The following is a 20,598-nucleotide window of genomic DNA, read 5'->3' on the forward strand; positions in this document are numbered from 1 at the left end:
CTGCAAGTCCTGGGAGACATTAAGTCTCCCATAACAAAAATTCCGCTGGGCTGCAGGGATAGAGCGCTGAGGCACGTGCTCTCATTTAGGCGGCAGGTACAAGTGCAGCTGCCGGGGAGCACAGAATCTGTGGAGGGTTCTTTTAGGGTGCCGTACGAGGGCATAATGTACACAGTGTTCTATGGCACGGAGGGAATTAGATGTTATCTGTGCAAGGAGCTGGGGCACACTCGTAGGAGTTGCCCCAAAGGGAACAGAGGACCTATCCCAACTCCTACACCCACCCCTCCCTCTGCCAAGACACCCCGTACCGCTGTGCCCACCACAGCGGGGCCCTCAGGGGCCCAGGTCTCTCCTGGGACCACAAGAGATGTTGCTGTCCCATCTGGAACAGTGACTTCTGTACCTCTCCCTGGAGAGCGGAGAGAAGGAGAGGGGGTCGCCCTGGAGGGACCACCCTCTGTTATCACTGTCTCCCCCCAAGGGGAAATACCTTGTGCCACTGTGCCCACCGCGGCAGAGCCCTTGGGGGCCCAGCCCCCCCCCCCTGGGACCACAGCAGATGTTGCTGCCCCATCTCGGGCGGTGACATCTGCACCTCTCCCCCAAAGAAAGAGGGAGAAAGGAAAGCCCTTGAGGGCCCAGGCCCCCCCTGGGACCACAGAAGATGTTACTGGCCCATCTCAAACAGTGACATCTGAACCTCTCCCCAAAGAACAGAGGGAGAAGGAAAAGACCTCAAGGGCCCAGGTCCCCCCTGGGATCATAGAAGATGTCACTGCCTCAACTCAAACAGTGACATCTGAACCTCTCCCCCCTACAAAGAGGGAGAAAGGAAAAGTCACCCCACAACAGTCACCCTCTGTTGTCGCTGTCCCCCCCCAAGATCACCTTACCCCCAATTTAAGCACCGTACAGAGTGTGGGGGAGCAGGAGGAAGCTCCTGTTATGGAGGTAGCGGCACTCTCTCCTGGGGAATCAATCCCCAGAAAGAGGAAATTTAAAACAAATAAGAGGGTGATTGAGGAGGCAGAGGAGGGTGAACCGTATTACGTTTACTCTCTGAAGTCTCTGAAGCGGAACGTAACATCAGTTCCGCAAAAGGTGGTCCTGTCCGGCCCACTGGTTACGATTAGCCAGTGTAAACCGGATCCCACACACGTACAGCCCCCCCCCCTCGAATTTCTGGAGGGAATACAACTGAAGGTACCCAGCGTCTCTGGGGTGGAAGGCCAAAATGCTCAGCAGCATGAGGCCTTGCCCATAGATATAGACGTTGGGGTGCCTCGCAACGCCCCTCCCGGTTGGAGAGCATCCCCAGGAGAATTGTGCTTCGGTGAATTTGCCTTGCCGAATGCACCTATCTTTGGAGCCAGCCAAGATCCCCCTCCGGTTGTACCGCCTTCGAGTGTCGCACCTGAGGCGGAGTCAGGTTTTGTGTCACCAGAAGTAGGGGATGGGCTAGGGCTGACCCCCATGGTTGAGGATGGAGAGGGGGAGGCAGGTGTAGGTAGGGATGCTTTAGTGAGCACTTCGGATTTCAACTGGAGGCTATCTGACGTGAGCCCTCTTAGTGGGGAGTTTTGGTCTTTGTCAAAGATGACTGCCAGGCTAGACTCTCTCCTTGGGGTGCCTACAGAAGAGTGCCCTCCCGTGATTGAGGCGGATGCCCCTAACATTCCGTTTACTTACACGGCGATAGAGGAGACCAGGAGGGTAATGGGTACCTTTTTTGTTCAAAAGGTCACTCCAGAAACCGCTGCCTCTGCCATGCCGCCACCAGATACCCCTGAACATCCTACCCCGGGGTTGGAAGTGGAGGTTTTAGTGGACCCCCTCGTGGAAACACCGAAGGGGGAACCCACTCTAGGACTGAGAGAGACCCCCGCAGGGGAGGGTGAGGGTCTTGAGCCTTTCAGTCAAGAGGAGCTTAGGGAGTTGGGGCTCAGTGAGGAGTCTTCTGGCACCGTGGAGTTGGTGGACTCTTTGACCCCTGTTATCCCTGCCAAGGAGCTAGATGCTTTCCTAGAGGATACCCTCTGCAAGCATAAAAACTTTAAGGTGAAGTTGGCCCTTGAGAAGTGGAAAGATGCCTCGGTCATTCTCCACTCTCTCGGAGTTTACATCAGGGCCAACCACAAGGCCAAAATCTCTGGGGCTATCCATATTCGGGTCCTGAAGTTTGAAAAAGTGATGCGAGACCACGTAAAGGCTTCTCAGGGTATAGTACCCTGAGCACCTGTGGGGAACCAAAAAACTCCTGATTACCAATGGCGTTAAGCATCGGTACGCTAAATGTTAACGGCTGTAAGGATGGGTTTCGCAGGTTCCAGGTACTCTCCTTCTTGCAGAAGGGGAAGTATTCTGTGAGTTTCCTGCAGGAAACCCATACCACTCCAGAGGCTGAAGCCAGCTGGCATTTGGAGTGGCGAGGCAGTGTCTTCTTCAGCCATCTCACTTCAACATCTAGTGGGGTGGTGACCCTGTTCTCTGAGTCCTTTCAACCAGAGCTGCTGCTTGCCAAAGCTGTTGTTCCAGGTCGCCTGTTGCATATCAGGGTCAGACACGAGGACTACACGTTTAATTTCCTGAACGTGTATGCTCCTGCCACCGGACCCCTGAGAAGGCAGTTCTTCGTCAGAATGTCTGAATACCTGGAGACAGTCGACGCGGACGAATACGTGGTGCTCGGGGGTGATTTTAACTGTACCCTCGAGGCTCGGAAGGACCGGAATGGTCAGGAGCCACACCCGTGTTCTGCGTCGGCCTTGCGGGAGGTCATCACCCGCTACTCCTTGGTAGACGTCTGGCGAGAACAACATCCTGAGGCATCCACTGAGTTCACCCATGTTAGGGTGTTTAGGGGTGAACGGATGTCCTGGTCCCGGATCGACAGACTGTATATTTCCAGCCACAGCCTGTCGCGAGCCCAGTCCAGTGCCATTAGGCTGGCGCCGTTTTCGGACCACAATTGTGCGTCCGTGACGCTGATGCTGCTACCTGCAGCACCTTCGGCCGCTTATTGGCATTTCAACAATTCGTTGTTGGAGGACAAGGGGTTTGCGACGTCGGTCAGAGACTTTTGGATGGCCTGGAGAGGTTGCAGGTCAGACTTTGCCACGTTAGAGCAGTGGTGGGACGTGGGCAAGGTTCATCTGCGCCTCGTATGTCAGGAGTACACCAGAGGTGCCAGCGGGCGGCGCGATGCTGAGATCGAGGCCCTCAGGGAGGAGGTGCTCGATCTCGAGAAGCGGCTGTCTGTGGCGGGAGACCAATACCTGCAGAGTATGTACATGGAGAGGAAGTGCGCTCTCCGGGAATTGGAAGATCGGAGAGCTCGGGGGGCGTATGTGCGATCCCGCATCAACTTCCTTCGAGAGATGGATCGCGGGTCGCGCCTCTTCTACACGCTGGAGAAAAAGAGGGGAAACCGTAGACATATCACATGCCTGTTGGCAGAGGACGGTACCCCTCTGACTGACCCGGAGAGCATCCGGGACAGAACCCGGAGATTCTATGTAGATCTTTTCTCTCCGGAGTCCATCCAGCCAGATAAATGCAGGGTCTTATGGGAGGGGCTTCCCACGGTCGGTGAGGATGGAAGGGAGCGGCTTGAGTTACCTTTGACTCTGGCCGAGCTCTCTGAAGCCCTCAATCTCATGTCCCGCGGAAAAGCGCCGGGGCTAGACGGGCTGACTGTGGAGTTCTCCCGGTTTTTCTGGGAGATGCTGGGACCTGATTTCACCGAGGTCCTAGCCGAAGCCCTGGAGATCGGTGAGATGCCACTTTCGTGTCGGCGGGCAATACTGTCTTTGCTGCCGAAGAAGGGGGATCTCCGTCAGATCTCTAATTGGCGACCGGTCTCACTGCTCAGCACGGACTATAAGATCGTAGCCAAAGCGCTTTCGCTGAGGCTCAAGTCCGTACTGGCAGAGGTGATTCACCCTGACCAGTCCTATACTGTCCCGGGCCGGAGCATTCATGACAACATTTTTCTGGTCCGGGACCTGATGCATTACGCACAGAGGATTGGTCTATCACTCGCCTTCCTGTCCCTAGATCAGGAGAAGGCGTTTGACAGAGTGGATCACCGTTACCTTATGCAGACCCTGCGGGCGTTTGGCTTCGGCCCACAATTTGTGGGCTTTCTCCAGATGCTGTACGCTTCTGCAGAGTGTCTGGTGAAGATTAACTGGTCCCTGACGGCACCTTTTGTGTTTGGTCGGGGAGTGCGTCAAGGGTGCCCCCTGTCTGGGCAACTGTACGCGCTGGCCATTGAGACCTTCCTCTGCCTGCTGAGGAAGAGGCTTACCGGGCTGGTGCTGCGGGAGCCCGACATGCGGGTAGTCCTGTCGGCTTATGCCGATGATGTGCTCCTCGTGGCCCAGGACCTAGATGATCTAGAGCGGGCACAGGAGTGTCAAGAGGTCTACACCGCGGCCTCTTCTGCTCGGATCAACTGGTCCAAGTGCTCCGGCATCTTGGTGGGTCCCTTAAAGGTGGACTCTTTGCCCCCCACGTTTCGTAATATCTCGTGGGGGAGCGATACTCTCAAGTATCTGGGAGTCTACCTGTCTGCTGCAGAGGACCCTGCCCCAGAAAACTTCAGTGATCTTGAAGAACGGGTCATTGCTCGTCTGGGGTCATGGGTGTATCTGTCGAGAATGCTTTCCCTTAGGGGAAGAACCCTGGTGATTAATCAGCTAGTGGCCAGTCAGCTTTGGCACCGGCTGATAGCCATGGGTCCGACCCCCGAATTTATCAACAAGATCCAGAGGAAGTTGATGGATTTTCTCTGGATGGGGAAGCATTGGGTCTCTGTGGGAGTTGCGTGTCTCCCTTTGGAGGAGGGTGGACAGGGAGTGGTGTGTGTCCGCTCCCAGTTACACACTTTCCGCCTCCAATACCTGCAGAGATACCTATTCGCAGATCCGTCTCCGCAGTGGTGCCAGCTGGCAACCTTTTTCTTTCGCCAGCTGCGCAATATGAGGTATGACCGGCAACTCTTTTTCATCAGGCCCGAGGGTTTAGGTAGAAACCTCTCGGAGCTGCCGGCATACTACCGGGACTTACTGAAGGCCTGGAAACTGGTCTCCGCGACCAGGAAGAAACAGGCGGTGGGGATTGATTTCCTCGCCGAGCCCCTGCTGTATAATCCGGCAGTGGGGGCTCGGATGTTGGATTCACCCTCTATTTGCCGCCGGCTAATCCTGGCGCAGGTGACCAGAGTCGGGGATCTCCTGGACTATGAGCGGCGGGATTGGGTAGGGGCAGAGGTGCTCGCGCCCCGTATGGATCTGCGTTCTGCCCGCGTCCCTCGTCGTTTGATCCAGGAGATTAAAGATGCCATACACCCCGACTCCCGCACCTTCATTGAGGGGGTATTGCAGACCGGAAAGCCTTGTCATCCTATCAACTTCGGCTCTCCGAATCTTTGCATAGAACCAAGGTCACGGCAACCCCCTCGGGCTCTTCTCTCCCCCAACCTCAGCAAGTTGGGGGAAATGTCCCCGGCATGTTTCCGCGGCATGCCGAGGAAAGTCCTGTATTCTCTGGTGCTCCATATAGTGCATTACCTCGCCCTTGTCACCCGCCCAGACACCATCTGGAGGCGGGTATTCCCAGCAAACGAGGATGAGAGACCCCGGTGGAGGGAACTCTATTCATCTTTGGTTCCCCGTCCCGCCGGGGATTTGAGTTGGAGAGTCCTCCACGGAGCACTGAGCACAGGAGAGTATTTGGCACACTTCACAGACTCCCCCGCCACCTGTCCCTTCTGTGGCGAGCGGGAGTCCGTATATCACATTTATTCGAGTTGTGCCAGACTGCAACCCATCTTTTCCTTCTTGAGGAGCTTGCTCCTGCTGTTCTGGTTGCACTTCTCACCTCATCTTTTTATTTTTGGGTGCCCAGTGTCCCGAGACAATAAGCCTAGGGATCTCCTGGTCAACCTGCTCCTGGCATTGGCTAAGGTAGCCATTTGTAAAACCAGGAAGCAGTGTTTGGAGGGGGGGGTTCCGACAAACATTGTGGTCATGTTCCGGGCGCTGGTGCACTCCCGTATTCGGGCAGAGTACTCGTACGCCGAGTCTACTGGGACGGTTTCAGAGTTTGCCTCCCAGTGGGCGTTAGGCAGGGTGCTTTGCTCGGTATCCACCAATCAGGGTTCTTCAGATTTAACCCTTCTGTTTTAAGTGCACTTCATCAGTGCACTTGTTGGGTTCATTTAATTTTTGTTTGACTGGTTTATCTTGTTCTACTTGGTAACAAGTAGAATTGCTGTTCAACTGAATTGGCCGGCTTCGCCGGCCAATCAGTTTCAAACCAGATCAAAATAGATCCCCCTCATACAGAGAGGTAAAAGGAAGGGTTCTGCATAGGCCCTGTTTTCCTGTGTGAAGCTGTGCTGGAGCCTGCTTCTCTTCCACTCAGAGTTCCCAGGCAATTGCTGAAGAATCAGGTTGTATTCTTTCTTTTTTTCTTTTATTCTTTATTTTTTGGTATACTTTGGTGTGGATCTGTGGGGGAGTATACTGTGAGTATACAGTGGTTTTTGTAGAGGGTTTGGGTGTTTTTTTTCAGGTTTAAAAACCGTTTTTGTTTTCACCCAGAGGCTGCTGTATTTCAACCCAGCAAAGCTGCACTTTGGCTGGCAGAAATTGCAGTCTCAACCCCTCTCCCCTCCCCCACCTCTGGTTGTTTTTTACTTCCAGTTTTCACTTTAATTTAAGCCTGATTTCTTTCTTTTTCATTTGCAATTGGGAGCTCTGTGTCTTACTTTAAGACCTTCATTTTTGTGTGTGGTTTCTTGAAAGAGAGAGAGAGTTAAATAATTAGGGGACAAAGAGAAGATTACAGCAGGTTTTAAAAGCTGTTTTCATTCCCTCCCTGTGCAGAGAGAAAGTTAATTGGTTCTTAAAAAGACAGTTACCTCTCTGCATCTCTCTCCCTAAGCACTTTTTCCTCCCCTTACTTAGAGGCTTATTTCGTCATGCCTGGGGGGAACAGGACTAGTGCAGCAACAGGGGCCACACCTGGACATCGGACTCCTAAAACTGGGGCCCCTAGGAGTAACAACCATAGCCCAAGGCCTGGTACTTCCAGTGCCCTGGCCACACCTCCCCCAGCTCCTCTTGTCAGTTTAACCCCTGCAGTCCCAGGTTCAACTTGGGTGCAGGTGGCAGCTGCAGGCGTCGGCCCCGGCAATAACAATGCTGGGGCCACACCCTGTCTGAGCAGGAAGCTTGGGGTGAGGTGCCCAATGTCACCTGGCCTTAGCATGGAGATTTATGTTAGGGCTGTGGCAGACGTTGTGGGTCCCTCTGCTGTGGTGGCGGCCAGCAAGATGTACGGGAAGGGCATTTTCTTTCTCCGTACGCTGGCTGCCACGCACACCCTGGTGCAGAAAGGCATCAGTGTAGGGGGGACCTACATCCCCGTAGAGCCCATGGAGGGGTTAGGCACTAGGATTATTCTCTCCAATGTGCCCCCCTTCATCCCAGATAGCCTCATGCGGCTGCACCTGCAAGTCCTGGGAGACATTAAGTCTACCATAACAAAAATTCCGCTGGGCTGCAGGGATAGAGCGCTGAGGCACGTGCTCTCATTTAGGCGGCAGGTACAAGTGCAGCTGCCGGGGAGCACAGAATCTGTGGAGGGTTCTTTTAGGGTGCCGTACGAGGGCATAATGTACACAGTGTTCTATGGCACGGAGGGAATTAGATGTTATCTGTGCAAGGAGCTGGGGCACACTCGTAGGAGTTGCCCCAAAGGGAACAGAGGACCTATCCCAACTCCTACACCCACCCCTCCCTCTGCCAAGACACCCCGTACCGCTGTGCCCACCACAGCGGGGCCCTCAGGGGCCCAGGTCCCTCCTGGGACCACAAGAGATGTTGCTGTCCCATCTGGAACAGTGACTTCTGTACCTCTCCCTGGAGAGCGGAGAGAAGGAGAGGGGGTCGCCCTGGAGGGACCACCCTCTGTTATCACTGTCTCCCCCCAAGGGGAAATACCTTGTGCCACTGTGCCCACCGCGGCGGAGCCCTTGGGGGCCCAGCCCCCCCCCCCCCTGGGACCACAGCAGATGTTGCTGCCCCATCTCGGGCGGTGACATCTGCACCTCTCCCCCAAAGAAAGAGGGAGAAAGGAAAGCCCTTGAGGGCCCAGGCCCCCCCTGGGACCACAGAAGATGTTACTGGCCCATCTCAAACAGTGACATCTGAACCTCTCCCCAAAGAACAGAGGGAGAAGGAAAAGACCTCAAGGGCCCAGGTCCCCCCTGGGATCATAGAAGATGTCACTGCCTCAACTCAAACAGTGACATCTGAACCTCTCCCCCCTACAAAGAGGGAAAAAGGAAAAGTCACCCCACAACAGTCACCCTCTGTTGTCGCTGTCCCCCCCCAAGATCACCTTACCCCAAATTTAAGCACCGTACAGAGTGTGGGGGAGCAGGAGGAAGCTCCTGTTATGGAGGTAGCGGCACTCTCTCCTGGGGAATCAATCCCCAGAAAGAGGAAATTTAAAACAAATAAGAGGGTGATTGAGAAGGCAGAGGAGGGTGAACCGTTTTACGTTTACTCTCTGAAGTCTCTGAAGCGGAACGTAACATCAGTTCCGCAAAAGGTGGTCCTGTCCGGCCCACTGGTTACGATTAGCCAGTGTAAACCGGATCCCACACACGTACAGCCCCCCCCCCCTCGAATTTCTGGAGGGAATACAACTGAAGGTACCCAGCGTCTCTGGGGTGGAAGGCCAAAATGCTCAGCAGCATGAGGCCTTGCCCATAGATATAGACGTTGGGGTGCCTCTCAACGCCCCTCCCGGTTGGAGAGCATCCCCAGGAGAATTGTGCTTCGGTGAATTTGCCTTGCCGAATGCACCTATCTTTGGAGCCAGCCAAGATCCCCCTCCGGTTGTACCGCCTTCGAGTGTCGCACCTGAGGCGGAGTCAGGTTTTGCGTCACCAGAAGTAGGGGATGGGCTAGGGCTGACCCCCATGGTTGAGGATGGAGAGCGGGGGAGGCAGGTGTAGGTAGGGATGCTTTAGTGAGCACTTCGGATTTCAACTGGAGGCTATCTGACGTGAGCCCTCTTAGTGGGGAGTTTTGGTCTTTGTCAAAGATGACTGCCAGGCTAGACTCTCTCCTTGGGGTGCCTACAGAAGAGTGCCCTCCCGTGATTGAGGCGGATGCCCCTAACATTCCGTTTACTTACACGGCGATAGAGGAGACCAGGAGGGTAATGGGTACCTTTTTTGTTCAAAAGGTCACTCCAGAAACCGCTGCCTCTGCCATGCCGCCACCAGATACCCCTGAACATCCTACCCCGGGGTTGGAAGTGGAGGTTTTAGTGGACCCCCTCGTGGAAACACCGAAGGGGGAACCCACTCTAGGACTGAGAGAGACCCCCGCAGGGGAGGGTGAGGGTCTTGAGCCTTTCAGTCAAGAGGAGCTTAGGGAGTTGGGGCTCAGTGAGGAGTCTTCTGGCACCGTGGAGTCGGTGGACTCTTTGACCCCTGTTATCCCTGCCAAGGAACTAGATGCTTTCCTAGAGGATACCCTCTGCAAGCATAAAAACTTTAAGGTGAAGTTGGCCCTTGAGAAGTGGAAAGATGCCTCGGTCATTCTCCACTCTCTCGGAGTTTACATCAGGGCCAACCACAAGGCCAAAATCTCTGGGGCTATCCATATTCGGGTCCTGAAGTTTGAAAAAGTGATGCGAGACCATGTAAAGGCTTCTCAGGGTATAGTACCCTGAGCACCTGTGGGGAACCAAAAAACTCCTGATTACCAATGGCGTTAAGCATCGGTACGCTAAATGTTAACGGCTGTAAGGATGGGTTTCGCAGGTTCCAGGTACTCTCCTTCTTGCAGAAGGGGAAGTATTCTGTGAGTTTCCTGCAGGAAACCCATACCACTCCAGAGGCTGAAGCCAGCTGGCATTTGGAGTGGCGAGGCAGTGTCTTCTTCAGCCATCTCACTTCAACATCTAGTGGGGTGGTGACCCTGTTCTCTGAGTCCTTTCAACCAGAGCTGCTGCTTGCCAAAGCTGTTGTTCCAGGTCGCCTGTTGCATATCAGGGTCCGACACGAGGACTACACGTTTAATTTCCTGAACGTGTATGCTCCTGCCACCGGACCCCTGAGAAGGCAGTTCTTCGTCAGAATGTCTGAATACCTGGAGACAGTCGACGCGGACGAATACGTGGTGCTCGGGGGTGATTTTAACTGTACCCTCGAGGCTCGGAAGGACCGGAATGGTCAGGAGCCACACCCGTGTTCTGCGTCGGCCTTGCGGGAGGTCATCACCCGCTACTCCTTGGTAGACGTCTGGCGAGAACAACATCCTGAGGCATCCACTGAGTTCACCCATGTTAAGGTGTTTAGGGGTGAACGGATGTCCTGGTCCCGGATCGACAGGCTATATATTTCCAGCCACAGCCTGTCGCGAGCCCAGTCCAGTGCCATTAGGCTGGCGCCGTTTTCGGACCACAATTGTGCGTCCGTGACGCTGACGCTGCTACCTGCAGCACCTTCGGCCACTTATTGGCATTTCAACAATTTGTTGTTGGAGGACAAGGGGTTTGCGAAGTCAGTCCGAGACTTTTGGATGGCCTGGAGAGGTTGCAGGTCAGACTTTGCCACGTTAGAGCAGTGGTGGGACGTGGGCAAGGTTCATCTGCGCCTCGTATGTCAGGAGTACACCAGAGGTGCCAGCGGGCGGCGCGATGCTGAGATCGGGGCCCTCAGGGAGGAGGTGCTCGATCTCGAGAAGTGGCTGTCTGTGGCGGGAGACCAATACCTGCAGAGTATGTACGTGGAGAGGAAGTGCGCTCTCCGGGACTTGGAAGATCGGAGAGCTCGGGGGGCGTATGTGCGATCCCGCATCAACTTCCTTCGAGAGATGGATCGCGGGTCGCGCCTCTTCTACACGCTGGAGAAAAAGAGGGGAAACCGTAGACATATCACATGCCTGTTGGCAGAGGACGGTACCCCTCTGACTGACCCGGAGAGCATCCGGGACAGAACCCGGAGATTCTATGTAGATCTTTTCTCTCCGGAGTCCATCCAGCCAGATAAATGCAGGGTCTTATGGGAGGGGCTTCCCACGGTCGGTGAGGATGGAAGGGAGCGGCTTGAGTTACCTTTGACTCTGGCCGAGCTCTCTGAAGCCCTCAGTCTTATGTCCCGGGGAAAAGCGCCGGGGCTAGACGGGCTGACTGTGGAGTTCTTCCGGTTTTTCTGGGAGATGCTGGGACCTGATTTCACCGAGGTCCTAGCCGAAGCCCTGGAGATCGGTGAGATGCCACTTTCGTGTCGGCGGGCAATACTGTCTTTGCTGCCGAAGAAGGGGGATCTCCGTCAGATCTCTAATTGGCGACCGGTCTCACTGCTCAGCACGGACTATAAGATCGTAGCCAAAGCGCTTTCGCTGAGGCTCAAGTCCGTGCTGGCAGAGGTGATTCACCCTGACCAGTCCTATACTGTTCCGGGCCGGAGCATTCATGACAACATTTTTCTGGTCCGGGACCTGATGCACTACGCACAGAGGACTGGTCTATCACTCGCTTTCCTGTCCCTAGATCAGGAGAAGGCGTTTGACAGAGTGGATCACCGTTACCTTATGCAGACCCTGCGGGCGTTTGGCTTCGGCCCACAATTTGTGGGCTTTCTCCAGATGCTGTACGCTTCTGCAGAGTGTCTGGTGAAGATTAACTGGTCCCTGACGGCACCTTTTGTGTTTGGTCGGGGAGTGCGTCAAGGGTGCCCCCTGTCTGGGCAACTGTACGCGCTGGCCATTGAGCCCTTCCTCTGCCTACTGAGGAAGAGGCTTACCGGGCTGGTGCTGCGGGAGCCCGACATGCGGGTAGTCCTTTCGGCTTATGCCGATGATGTGCTCCTCGTGGCCCAGGACCTAGATGATCTAGAGCGGGCACAGGAGTGTCAAGAGGTCTACACCGCGGCCTCTTCTGCTCGGATCAACTGGTCCAAGTGCTCCGGCATCTTGGTGGGTCCATTACAGGTGGACTCTTTGCCCCCCACGTTTCGTAATATCTCGTGGGGGAGCGATACTCTCAAGTATCTGGGAGTCTACCTGTCTGCTGTGGAGGACCCTGCCCCAGAAAACTTCAGTGATCTTGAAGAACGGGTCATTGCTCGTCTGGGGTCATGGGTGTATCTGTCGAGAATGCTTTCCCTTAGGGGAAGAACCCTGGTGATTAATCAGCTAGTGGCCAGTCAGCTTTGGCACCGGCTGATAGCCATGGGTCCGACCCCCGAATTTATCAACAAGATCCAGAGGAAGTTGATGGATTTTCTCTGGATGGGGAAGCATTGGGTCTCTGCGGGAGTTGCGTGTCTCCCTTTGGAGGAGGGTGGACAGGGAGTGGTGTGTGTCCGCTCCCAGTTACACACTTTCCGCCTCCAATACCTGCAGAGATACCTATTCGCAGATCCGTCTCCGCAGTGGTGCCAGCTGGCAACCTTTTTCTTTCGCCAGCTGCGCAATATGAGGTATGACCGGCAACTCTTTTTCATCAGGCCCGAGGGTTTAGGTAGAAACCTCTCGGAGCTGCCGGCATACTACCGGGACTTACTGAAGGCCTGGAAACTGGTCTCCGCGACCAGGAAGAAACAGGCGGTGGGGATTGATTTCCTCGCCGAGCCCCTGCTGTATAATCCGGCAGTGGGGGCTCGGATGTTGGATTCACCCTCTATTTGCTGCTGGCTAATCCTGGCGCAGGTGACCAGAGTCGGGGATCTCCTGGACTATGAGCGGCGGGATTGGGTAGGGGCAGAGGTGCTCGCGCCCCGTATGGATCTGCGTTCTGCCCGCGTCCCTCGTCGTTTGATCCAGGAGATTAAAGATGCCATACACCCCGACTCCCGCACCTTCATTGAGGGGGTATTGCAGACCGGAAAGCCTTGTCATCCTATCAACTTCGGCTCTCTGAATCTTTGCGTAGAACCAAGGTCACGGCAACCCCCTCGGGCTCTTCTCTCCCCCAACCTCAGCAAGTTGGGGGAAATGTCCCCGGCATGTTTCCGCGGCATGCCGAGGAAAGTCCTGTATTCTCTGGTGCTCCATATAGTGCACTACCTCGCCCTTGTCACCCGTCCAGACACCATCTGGAGGCGGGTATTCCCAGCGAACGAGGATGAGAGACCCCGGTGGAGGGAACTCTATTCATCTTTGGTTCCCCGTCCCGCCGGGGATTTGAGTTGGAGAGTCCTCCACGGAGCACTGAGCACAGGAGAGTATTTGGCACACTTCACGGACTCCCCCGCCACCTGTCCCTTCTGTGGCGAGTGGGAGTCCGTATATCACATTTATTCGAGTTGTGCCAGACTGCAGCCCCTCTTTTCCTTCTTGAGGAGCTTACTCCTGCTGTTCTGGTTGCACTTCTCACCTCATCTTTTTATTTTTGGGTGCCCAGTGTCCCGGGACAATAAGGCTAGGGATCTCCTGGTCAACCTGCTCCTGGCATTGGCTAAGGTAGCCATTTGTAAAACCAGGAAGCAGTGTTTGGAGGGGGGGGTCCCGACAAACATCGTGGTCATGTTCCGGGCGCTGGTGCACTCCCGTATTCGGGCAGAGTACTCGTACGCCGAGTCTACTGGGACGGTTTCAGAGTTTGCCTCCCAGTGGGCGTTAGGCGGGGTGCTTTGCTCGGTATCCACCAATCAGGGTTCTTCAGATTTAACCCTTCTGTTTTAAGTGCACTTCATCAGTGCACTTGTTGGGTTCATTTAATTTTTGTTTGACTGGTTTATCTTTGTTCTACTTGGTAACAAGTAGAATTGCTGTTCAACTGAATTGGCCGGCTTCGCCGGCCAATCAGTTTCAAACCAGATCAAAATAGATCCCCCTCATACAGAGAGGTAAAAGGAAGGGTTCTGCATAGGCCCTGTTTTCCTGTGTGTAGCTGTGCTGGAGCCTGCTTCTCTTCCACTGAGAGCTCCCAGGCAATTGCTGAAGAATCAGGTTGTATTCTTTCTTTTTTTCTTCTTTCTTTTTTGGTATACTTTGGTGTGGATCTGTGGGGGAGTATACTGTGAGTATACAGTGGTTTTTGTAGAGGGTTTGGGTGTTTTTTTTCAGGTTTAAAAACCGTTTTTGTTTTCACCCAGAGGCTGCTGTATTTCAACCCAGCAAAGCTGCACTTTGGCTGGCAGAAATTGCAGTCTCAACCCCTCTCCCCTCCCCCACCTCTGGTTGTTTTTTACTTCCAGTTTTCACTTTAATTTAAGCCTGATTTCTTTCTTTTTCATTTGCAATTGGGAGCTCTGTGTCTTACTTTAAGACCTTCATTTTTGTGTGTGGTTTCTTGAAAGAGAGAGAGAGTTAAATAATTAGGGGAGAAAGAGAAGATTACAGCAGGTTTTAAAAGCTGTTTTCATTCCCTCCCTGTGCAGAGAGATAGTTAATTGGTTCTTAAAGAAACAGTTACCTCTCTGCATCTCTCTCCCTAAGCACTTTTTTCTCCCCTTACTTAGAGGCTTATTTCATCATGCCTGGGGGGAACAGGACTAGTGCAGCAACAGGGGCCACACCTGGACATCGGACTCCAAAAACTGGGGCCCCTAGGAGTAACAACAATAGCCCAAGGCCTGGTACTTCCAGTGCCCTGGTCACACCTCCCCCAGCTCCTCTTGTCAGTTTAACCCCTGCAGTCCCAGGTTCAACTTGGGTGCAGGTGGCAGCTGCAGGCATCGGCCCCGGCAATAACAATGCTGGGGCCACACCCTGTCTGAGCAGGAAGCTTGGGGTGAGGTGCCCAATGTCACCTGGCCTTAGCATGGAGATTTATGTTAGGGCTGTGGCAGACGTTGTGGGTCCCTCTGCTGTGGTGGCGGCCAGCAAGATGTACGGGAGAGGCATTTTCTTCCTCCGTACGCTGGCTGCCACTCACACCCTGGTGCAGAAAGGCATCAGTGTAGGGGGAACCTACATCCCTGTAGAACCCATGGAGGGGTTAGGCACTAGAATTATTCTCTCCAATGTGCCCCCCTTCATCCCAGATAGTCTCATGCGGCTGCACCTGCAAGTCCTGGGAGACATTAACAAAAATTCCGCTGGGCTGCAGGGATAGAGCGCTGAGGCACGTGCTCTCATTTAGGCGGCAGGTACAAGTGCTGCTGCCGGTGAGCACAGAATCTGTGGAGGGTTCTTTTAGGGTGCCCTACGAGGGCATAATGTACACAGTGTTCTATGGCACGGAGGGAATTAGATGTTATCTGTGCAAGGAGCTGGGGCACACTCGTAGGAGTTGCCCCAAAGGGAACAGAGGACCTATCCCAACTCCTACATCCACCCCTCCCTCTGCCAAGACACCCCGTACCACTGTGCCCACCACAGCGGGGCCCTCAGGGGCCCAGGTCCCTCCTGGGACCACAAGAGTTGTCGCTGTCCCATCTGGAACAGTGACTTCTGCACCTCTCCCTGGAGAGCGGAGAGAAGGAGAGGGGGTCGCCCTGGAGCGACCACCCTCTGTTATCACTGTCTCCCCCCAGGGGGAAATACCCTGTGCCGTTGCGCCCACCGCGGCGGAGCCCTTGGGGGCCCAGCCCCCCCCTGGGACCACAGCAGATGTCGCTGCCCCATCTCGGGCGGTGACATCTGCACCTCTCCCCAAAGAACAGAGGGAGAAAGGAAAGCCCTTGAGGGCCCAGGCCCCCCCTGGGACCACAGAAGATGTCGCTGGCCCATCTCGGGCGGTGACATCTACACCTCTCCCCCAAGGAAAGAGAGAGAAAGGAAAGCCCTTGAGGGCCCAGGCCCCCCCTGGGACCACAGAAGATGTCACTGGCCCATCTCAAACAGTGACATCTGAACCTCTCCCCAAAGAACAGAGGGAGAAGGAAAAGACCTCAAGGGCCCAGGTCCCCCCTGGGATCACAGAAGATGTCACTGCCTCAACTCAAACAGTGACATCTGAACCTCTCCCCCCTACAAAGAGGGAGAAAGGAAAAGTCACCCCACAACAGTCACCCTCTGTTGTCGCTGTCCCCCCCAAGAACACCTTACCCCCAATTTAAGCACCGTACAGAGTGTGGGGGAGCAGGAGGAAGCTCCTGTTATGGAGGTAGAGGCACTCTCTCCTGGGGAATCAATCCCTAGAAAGAGCAAATTTAAAACAAATAAGAGGGTGATTGAGGAGGTAGAGGAGGGTGAACCGTATTACTTTTACCTTCTGAAGTCTCTGAAGCGGGACGTAACATCAGTTCCGTACAAGGTGGTCCTGTCCAGACCACTGGTTACGAGTAGCCAGTGTAAACCAGATCCCACACACGTACAGCCCCCCCCCCTCGAATTTCTGGAGGGAATACAACTGAAGGTACCCGGCGTCTCTGGGGTGGAAGGCCAAAATGCTCAGCAGCATGAGGCTTGCCCATAGATATAGACGTTGGGGTGCCTCTCAACGCCCCTCCCGGTTGGAGAGCATCCCCAGGAGAATTGTGCTTCGGTGAATTTGCCTTGCCGAGTGCACCTATCTTTGGAGCCAGCCAAGATCCCCCTCCGGCTGTACCGCCTTCGAGTGTTGCACCTGAGGCGGAGTCAGGTTTTGCGTCACCAGAAGTAGGGGATGGGCTAGGGCTGACCCCCATGGTTGAGGATGGAGAGGGGGAGGCAGGTGTACACTACCGACACACTTTATTAAAGTGTGGCCGGTACCGCAAGCCGGGAGATTTCCCGGCTTGCTAGTGGCCGCCCCTCGGCGTGCCGCGCGTCATAGACGCGCGGTCACGCGTCTTCGGGAGTGTGCGCCCCCTGCACGCGCGTCCAGGGGCTCCCCGAGGGAGCCCTGGTGTTCCGCGATCGCGGGACAGCGGCAGGGGGTTCCGGGGGACCCGGCGGATCCGGCAGCGGTAGGGAGAGCGCCCCGATCGGAGGGCGCTCTTCCGCTGCTTCGGCACGCGCCCGTCACTCTCGGGCGCGCGCCAGGCTACTGCTGCGGCCAAGAACGGGCAAATGCTTGAATAAACTTGGCCGCAGCAGTAGGTAGGGATGCTTTAGTGAGCACTTCGGATTTCAACTGGAGGCTATCTGACATGAGCCCTCTTAGTGGGGAGTTTTGGTCTTTGTCAAAGATGACTGCCAGGCTAGACTCTCTCCTTGGGGTGCCTACAGAAGAGTGCCCTCCCGTGATTGAGGCGAAGGCCCCTAACATTCCGTTTACTTACACGGCAATAGAGGAGACCAGGAGGGTAATGGGTACCTTTTTGGTTCACAAGGTCAATCCAGAAACCGCTGCCTCTGCCATGCCACCACCAGATACCCCTGAACATCCTATCCCGGGGTTGGAAGTGGAGGATTTAGTGGACCCCCTCGTGGAAACACCGAAGGGGGAACCCACTGTAGAACTGAGAGAGACCCCCGCAGGGGAGGGTGAGGGTCTTAAGCCTTTCAGTCAACAGGAGCTTAGGGAGTTGGGGCTCAGTGAGGAGTCTTCTGGCACCGTGGAGTCGGTGGACTCTTTGACCCCTGTTATCCCTGCCAAGGAGCTAGATGCTTTCCTAGAGGATACCCTCTGCAAGCATAAAAACTTTAAGGTGAAGTTGGCCCTTGAGAAGTGGAAAGATGCCTCGGTCATTCTCCACTCTCTCGGAGTTTACATCAGGGCCAACCACAAGGCCAAAATCTCTGGGGCTATCCATATTCGGGTCCTGAAGTTTGAAAAAGTGATGCGAGACCACGTAAAGGCTTCTCAGGGTATAGTACCCTGAGCACCTGTGGGGAACCAAAAAACTCCTGATTACCAATGGCGTTAAGCATCGGTACGCTAAATGTTAACGGCTGTAAGGATGGGTTTCGCAGGTTCCAGGTACTCTCCTTCTTGCAGAAGGGGAAGTATTCTGTGAGTTTCCTGCAGGAAAACCATACCACTCCAGAGGCTGAAGCCAGCTGGCATTTGGAGTGGCGAGGCAGTGTCTTCTTCAGCCATCTCACTTCAACATCTAGTGGGGTGGTGACCCTGTTCTCTGAGTCCTTTCAACCAGAGCTGCTGCTTGCCAAAGCTGTTGTTCTAGGTCGCCTGTTGCATATGAGGGTCCGACACGAGGACTACACGTTTAATTACCTGAACGTGTATGCTCCTGCCACCGGACCCCTGAGAAGGCAGTTCTTCGTCAGAATGTCTGAATACCTGGAGACAGTCGACGCGGACGAATACGTGGTGCTCGGGGGTGATTTTAACTGTACCCTCGAGGCTCGGAAGGACCGGAATGGTCAGGAGCCACACCCGTGTTCTGCGTCGGCCTTGCGGGAGGTCATCACCCGCTACTCCTTGGTAGACGTCTGGCGAGAACAACATCCTGAGGCATCCACTGAGTTCACCCATGTTAGGGTGTTTAGGGGTGAACGGATGTCCTGGTCCCGGATCGACAGACTGTATATTTCCAGCCACAGCCTGTCGCGAGCCCAGTCCAGTGCCATTAGGCTGGCGCCGTTTTCGGACCACAATTGTGCGTCCGTGACGCTGATGCTGCTACCTGCAGCACCTTCGGCCGCTTATTGGCATTTCAACAATTCGTTGTTGGAGGACAAGGGGTTTGCGACGTCGGTCAGAGACTTTTGGATGGCCTGGAGAGGTTGCAGGTCAGACTTTGCCACGTTAGAGCAGTGGTGGGACGTGGGCAAGGTTCATCTGCGCCTCGTATGTCAGGAGTACACCAGAGGTGCCAGCGGGCGGCGCGATGCTGAGATCGAGGCCCTCAGGGAGGAGGTGCTCGATCTCGAGAAGCGGCTGTCTGTGGCGGGAGACCAATACCTGCAGAGTATGTACATGGAGAGGAAGTGCGCTCTCCGGGAATTGGAAGATCGGAGAGCTCGGGGGGCGTATGTGCGATCCCGCATCAACTTCCTTCGAGAGATGGATCGCGGGTCGCGCCTCTTCTACACGCTGGAGAAAAAGAGGGGAAACCGTAGACATATCACATGCCTGTTGGCAGAGGACGGTACCCCTCTGACTGACCCGGAGAGCATCTGGGACAGAACCCGGAGATTCTATGTAGATCTTTTCTCTCCGGAGTCCATCCAGCCAGATAAATGCAGGGTCTTATGGGAGGGGCTTCCCACGGTCGGTGAGGATGGAAGGGAGCGGCTTGAGTTACCTTTGACTCTGGCCGAGCTCTCTGAAGCCCTCAGTCTCATGTCCCGCGGAAAAGCGCCGGGGCTAGACGGGCTGACTGTGGAGTTCTTCCGGTTTTTCTGGGAAATGCTGGGACCTGATTTCACCGAGGTCCTAGCCGAAGCCCTGGAGATCGGTGAGATGCCACTTTCGTGTCGGCGGGCAATACTGTCTTTGCTGCCAAAGAAGGGGGATCTCCGTCAGATCTCTAATTGGCGACCGGTCTCACTGCTCAGCACGGACTATAAGATCGTAGCCAAAGCGCTTTCGCTGAGGCTCAAGTCCGTACTGGCAGAGGTGATTCACCCTGACCAGTCCTATACTGTCCCGGGCCGGAGCATTCATGACAACATTTTTCTGGTCCGGGACCTGATGCATTACGCACAGAGGACTGGTCTATCACTCGCCTTCCTGTCCCTAGATCAGGAGAAGGCGTTTGACAGAGTGGATCACCGTTACCTTATGCAGACCCTGCGGGCGTTTGGCTTCGGCCCACAATTTGTGGGCTTTCTCCAGATGCTGTACGCTTCTGCAGAGTGTCTGGTGAAGATTAACTGGTCCCTGACGGCACCTTTTGTGTTTGGTCGGGGAGTGCATCAAGGGTGCCCCCTGTCTGGGCAACTGTACGCGCTGGCCATTGAGCCCTTCCTCTGCCTACTGAGGAAGAGGCTTACCGGGCTGGTGCTGCGGGAGCCCGACATGCGGGTAGTCCTGTCGGCTTATGCCGATGATGTGCTCCTCGTGGCCCAGGACCTAGATGATCTAGAGCGGGCACAGGAGTGTCAAGAGGTCTACACCGCGGCCTCTTCTGCTCGGATCAACTGGTCCAAGTGCTCCGGCATCTTGGTGGGTCCCTTAAAGGTGGACTCTTTGCCCCCCACGTTTCGTAATATCTCATGGGGGAGCGATACTCTCAAGTATCTGGGAGTCTACCTGTCTGCTGCAGAGGACCCTGCCCCAGAAAACTTCAGTGATCTTGAAGAACGGGTCATTGCTCGTCTGGGGTCATGGGTGTATCTGTCGAGAATGCTTTCCCTTAGGGGAAGAACCCTGGTGATTAATCAGCTAGTGGCCAGTCAGCTTTGGCACCGGCTGATAGCCATCGGTCCGACCCCCGAATTTATCAACAAGATCCAGAGGAAGTTGATGGATTTTCTCTGGATGGGGAAGCATTGGGTCTCTGTGGGAGTTGCGTGTCTCCCTTTGGAGGAGGGTGGACAGGGAGTGGTGTGTGTCCGCTCCCAGTTACACACTTTCCGCCTCCAATACCTGCAGAGATACCTATTCGCAGATCCGTCTCCGCAGTGGTGCCTGCTGGCAACCTTTTTCTTTCGCCAGCTGCGCAATATGAGGTATGACCGGCAACTCTTTTTCATCAGGCCCGAGGGTTTAGGTAGAAACCTCTCGGAGCTGCCGGCATACTACCGGGACTTACTGAAGGCCTGGAAACTGGTCTCCGCGACC

The sequence above is a fragment of the Ascaphus truei genome, chromosome 5, assembly GCF_040206685.1.
Source record: "Ascaphus truei isolate aAscTru1 chromosome 5, aAscTru1.hap1, whole genome shotgun sequence".
Lineage (NCBI taxonomy): Eukaryota > Metazoa > Chordata > Amphibia > Anura > Ascaphidae > Ascaphus > Ascaphus truei.